The sequence below is a fragment of the Manis pentadactyla genome, chromosome 2 (assembly GCF_030020395.1).
Source record: "Manis pentadactyla isolate mManPen7 chromosome 2, mManPen7.hap1, whole genome shotgun sequence".
NCBI lineage: Eukaryota > Metazoa > Chordata > Mammalia > Pholidota > Manidae > Manis > Manis pentadactyla.
Window position 1 is genome coordinate 179,234,013 of NC_080020.1, and position 6,000 is coordinate 179,240,012.

Genomic DNA, 6,000 nt, shown 5'->3' on the forward strand with positions numbered 1-6,000 from the left:
AAAAAAGGAACAATGAGAGAAATTTTCAATTTTAGTATGTCAGAGCATAAAAGGTAAAGGAAATTGGCTTTAGGGAGTCATTTGAATAATGGGACAGTTCAAATAAACGATGTTCAGATTACTGAGTTTGCACTGTACTTAATCTACCATAGACAGAGCTGCACTCCAGGGCATTTGCTTCGGTACCAGGCACCCTCTTTCAAAATTCAGCTCAGCCATGCTCCCCTCTGCAGCTTACTATAGCTCATCTTCCACCTTTAGAAAGTCTTAGATTTTTTTTTTATCACTTTTCAGGTAATGGAATCCCTTGAGTTGCTTTTTTCTAAGTTATACAACAGCCAAAAATAAAATCTCTCCCAGCTGATGGCCTTCTCCAGGTTGGGACTACATTTTCACCTTCTTTCAATGGAAACCTTAGGAATAGTAACAGCAAGAATAATTGTTGGCTTGCCACCCAAGTACCCACTCAGAGCCTTAGTATCCCACTGAATGATATACATGGAGCACAGTCTAGACACTTGGCCTTATTCAGGTCTATCAATGAATGATGGAGGAGAGTGGGCAAAGAGCTACCCTGGCTTTCCTGATGCTGAAATCTAGGATTTGGTTTGTCCTTGCCAACTGGTGCTCCACTTCCAGGACATGGCATATACCACACTTAAAGTGACAGAAGAGAAAATTTGATCAGACCTCAGTCAGAGAACCATGTAGAATATGTAGATGCTCTTCCAGCACAAAATCATTTGTCAGGATGAAATGTCTGATTGTCTTATCAATGCTCCATCTTCAGGATCTGAATTATCCTCCTGCTCATCCACCCATGGATGCAATGGAATGACTGCAACCTAGGAGAACAGACCTTAGAAAAGAAAAAAGTAAAAAGCTCTTCAGAGGAGCTGAGGAGCCAGGGGATGGCTTGTGAGCAGGTAAAGCCAAAGGAAATGGGATTGCTCCTGATCCCTGCAGTACTGGCTACATGGGGCTTCCTGGAGAACTCAGGTCACAGAAACCGCACACATACATTGAGGAGCAGGAGGGGCCAGTTGAAGAGAAACATTTTCATTTCTTCACCTCTACCCTGCTTCCTGTAGATTGCTTTCTATAGCTTAGAAGACATGAGAAAGAAAAAAGAAGCACAGAAAAGGGAAGAGAAGAGAAATCTGACCTTGGAGTTGGCTCTCCACAAGGATAAAACACATCGTCTACTGCCCCTTTCATTTATTCAAAATTCATCTAAGATACAAAAAGTCCTTAGAGAAAAAAATGTAATTCCCATTAAAGGTTGGATTTTGAGCACAGTCTACTCTTTTATTTAGGGAAGCATATTAATAGTCCTTTTACTTATGAAGGACTGTGCATGGCAGGTGAATGGGAATTAGAGGATTCTCTTTGAAGAGCACAGGAGCAGTCAGGTGGAGCCCTTTGGTCTTGAAGAAGTGTGAAGAGATGGAAAAGAAAGGTGAACAGCCTCACTTTTGCAATTTGTCAGCCAGCTGCTCCCTAAGATAAATGGCCAGCCATGGAAAATAGTTCAGTAACTTCAAGAATAGCGATGTCTGCTGTTGTCCCATGTGCCAAGAAATAAGCTCACTTTGTTATCTATCCCCAATTCCTGACTGGAAATTTGTTTCTCATAAAAGCCAAAGTTAGTGACACTGGGGGAAGTTAAGAGGTGTTAAGTGCTCACTGTTGGGATAGGACAGCAAAGGGAATTATGACTTTCACACATCCTGCTTGCTTTGAGGCTAGCACGGTGCCAACAAGAGCGCTGAGGGAAAGCAGCAGTCCTGCAGTTCCAGGGGATGAGCAGCCATCAAATTCTCTGAAACCCAAGGCGACCAGGGACCTCTGGGAGGCAGTGAGAGATGAGCAGCAGGTCGTATATGAACTGATTCCACAAGGTGATGCAAGAGAAACTCCCCTTTCCCTAAATCTGAAGGCAGATGGGATGATGGAATGGGGGCGCAGTAGGCTACATCCTGCTAATATGTGGCTTCGGACAAACCAGATGGCAGATAACTGAGTTATAATTCATCCAATAAGTGTTTATTGAGCACCTGTTACATGGCAGGCACTGTGCCAGGTGTTAGGGACATAAAATCCAATTACACAGACAGTACCCTCAAGAAGTGTGCATCTAGAGAAGAAGATATGCATGTGGATCAACAATTACGCAACACTGAGGTGAATAGGATGATGACTGTAACAGTGAGAACAGCTACCACTTACCTGATGTTTACTCTGAGCTTGACATTGATCTGACTGCCTCTCATGTGCTACAACATTTACCCTTCCCCATGACTCAATATGGAAAATCTTTTTAGTCGCCCCATCTTACAGATGAGGAAATAGAGACTTAGAGAATCTAACTTGTTTTGGTCCAAGTTCATTATGTGTCCATCTCTCCTAACTAGGGTGTGAAACTTCATGGTCTACTCCCAGAACTTGTCCTCTTCACCCGGTGCAAAGGAAGCTTGGGGGATGAGCAGAGGCATCAGCCAGCCATGAAGCCTTGAAAGCTGCAGCAAGATAATATTGCATTTGATATTAAAATGTGAGAAAGAGCTTCAGGAAGGATGTTGGGGGTGGGAATGGAGAAGGATGTGTATGAGAGCTTCAGGCAGAGGGAGTGGCTGGTGGCCCTGGGGAGCCGCGAAGCACTGCGTTCTGCCCACAGAGCTGCAACATGGTCAGAGGGTCCAAGGAAGTGGGTGTGGGGTGGGAGGGGCAAGGGACCCATGGCACATGAGCCTCGAGAGGTAAGTGCATTCTCATCATGGAGGACATGGTGGGCCGAATCAAGGAGTCTGAAATGTACTGTGAAGGCTTGAAATCCATGGAAACCTCTTAGGGAATAGGATGATCTCAAGCCACTGTGCTGGCAAAGGTCACTGGAACAGTACTGAGAGGGATACAAGTGGGTGAAGATGGAAGAGTGAGGGAGTCTGGTTAGGAAGGTAGTGCTGTCATTGGTTTGACCCACTTGGTCACCCGCAAAAAATGAGACAGAAGGCACTATAAGAGAAAGTAAGAACATAGGCCAAGACAGCAGTTACAGAAAATTACACACAGCGAGCCACCCATCCCAGTACACACACGCCTTCTTGCCCTTCCTTTACCACCCCCGGGACCAGATCAGCAAGGTCCTACTAGGTGGTGAAGTCGGGGATTGTCCTTGAAGCACACTGTGGAACCTGGCTTACCTCCTAGCATATCTCCTCTCTGTCCAGCAGACCTAATCTGGAGGCCAGGAAAAGAAAATGAAAGCAGGCAGCTGCGGTACAGAGGTTAAACGCTCATGCTTTGGGGTCCAACTTCCTGCGTTTAAATCCTGTCCTTGCTGCTCACTATCTGTGTGCTCCTGGACAGTTTTTTAACCTCCCTGTGCTTCAGTTTTCTTATGTATAAAATGGACTTTTAACAACAATAAGACTAATAATAGCACCCACTGCATAAGATAGGGGAGGATTTCATGACATAATAAATATGAAGCACATAGACTACTGGTGGATGGAAAAAGTTAGCAATTATTTTCCAGATAACCACATGCCTGATTTCTGGGGGTTCTTCTCTCCTGCCAAGCAGGAAAGTAGCTGTCTGAGTTCGAAGCCAAGGCCTCTTGGCTTGAGGAAACATTTTCCGAGAGCGCTTCAGGCTCTCCGGCTCTCTTGCAAAGGCCCCTGCACTTCTCCTGTAGAAGAACAGGAAGCTGCCCCTTGGCCCCAGTGAACTCACTAGTCAGGATGACTTCTCACCAGCAATGGATCCCAGGCTCCTGGACAAACTTCACAGAAACTCATTTTTTTCTATGAAGCTTAACAGTCAGGCTAAATACAAGTAATTCTGATTTTTTAAAAAAGGGGAAGACAGATGGAAGCCCATATTCTAGATATGTCTTTGGCAATGGGAAGTTGTTGTTTGGGCCGTAAAACTCCCTGCTACCTTCCTTTGGCTAATAAAACCATGGAGGACCTCATCGGAAGCATCCATCCTATTTTGTGACTTCCTAATTTATTCAACAGCTCAGGGCTTTCTCTCATCCATCATTCAGGAAATCCTGGATTGAATGGGTTAAACAAAGAGACGAATTTGAAACCTTGATGGGGGGATTTGAGGATCTTGTATGGTTGCGGAATCTTAAGGAATAGAAGGACCAGAAATTCCTCAGTATGCTTAAAGCTATCCAGGGTTATGTGGAGTCTATCAGGACTGTTTCTCCACATAAATTACTAATCTTCTTGGGAGCATGTCCAATCTGAAGCTATGGCTGGAGCATCTTCATCCTTGAAGGTTCACGTCTCACACCTCCTCCAACTGAATTACACCCTTGAGATTTCTAACACTACCAGCAGCCATTATCTCACTAGAGGATTTTGACAGGAACAGTCAGCTCTGTACCTACTTCCTCAAGGACCAGATTCTATCGGAAATCATCGGCATTATTTGTCATTTACAAATAGTTAATGTAGCTTCAGTTGACAAAAATGAGGCTTAGAATCACTGCTTCACAGACACCAACTCACCTGAGAAGATAAGCCTCGCTCTGCAGCCAGGGGTAGCTGAGCTGAATTAGAAGTCAAGCTCACAGTAGGTGGGTGAGCATGCATTTGAACTGTTACTGCTTCTACTCTTTCTATTTCTACATGAGTTGTACTTTCAGCAGCAGAACAGTGGGATGAAGCCTTGACCCAGGATGGCCGAGGGCATCCCACCTGAGAAATCTTCTGTGCCAAAAACTTTGACATCGACACACAATAGGGGGAGCTAACTAAGCCAAAATAGAATGAGCAGTGGACAGATGTCTGTTTTCAGCACTAAGGTCCAGAACCCTCAACAAATTCACTTTACCAAAGTCTCTATGCTCCAGAGGAGATGCCTGCAGTTCTTTGTAAGTCTCCCCAGCTGCCCACTGTAATCCATTCAGATCTTAATATGTTCTTCAGGATCTTCATGTGCCCTGAATTTATCTATTCATCTTTAATACCTGCTTCCAGAACAATAATCAGCCTGGAAGTCATGAAGATCACTGCTTATAACTAACTAGCACTTCTGTGGCCATCACCATTACATGGACATGTTCCCTTCCATAAGTGGGTCATAATCCCATTTATGTGGGAATGGACATTGGTGCTTCATCTTATTCCTGGAATTGGTTATTGCAATTCTTTCATTGCCATCTCTCTGCTTATTAACAAATTTTTTCACCCCAAGGCTCTCCAGCACCTAACTTCTGACTCCAGCCCATGTCACATTCCAGCTCTAAAAGTACTTTCAAATTCTGCACCCGTCTTGTTCACCTTTGTATTGCTTATTATGTGCAGGAGAAATGCTCCAGGAATCAGCCTATCAACAAGTCCTAAAGGAGAAGTTCCATTTCTGAATACCCTTCAGCCAGAACTTGTCTGTCCATATGGCCACTGTGGACTTACTATACAGATTACTATGATCTGTTCAAAGCATTCTGCTTCACAGCCATCCTCCATATTCTGAAATATACTCCATTTCTCTGAAATCTTAAGTCCATTGTCACCCAGCAAGTGTACCATAACTAGAGAAGCCGTAAGCCTCTCAAGAAGACCTACATGTTAGTCGTCACTGGGCAAGAGAAGAGCATAAGTATACAACAGCTAGCCTGGAATACTTGGAAATGACTTCCAAGTAAGTACATGTTTGTGCCATCAGTCTTTACTGAGACCTGGAGTATAGGCCAAAAAATAAACAAACCAAGTAAAGAGCAAAAATTCATCCATAGTTGGCAGTCTACAGCCTCCAATCTAAACCAACTGTGTCATTTTGCAGATTAGCATAAAAATTTATGGAACTTTCCTAAAGTATTCTAGATGATAATTAGTACATTGAATATTTTCTAGCTTTATATTGAGGTATATTAACAAATAAAAACTGTATATAGTTAAGGTTCACAATGTGATGTTTGCTATATACATATATTGTGACATGATTACCATAATCACACTAATTAACATATCCACCACCTCACAG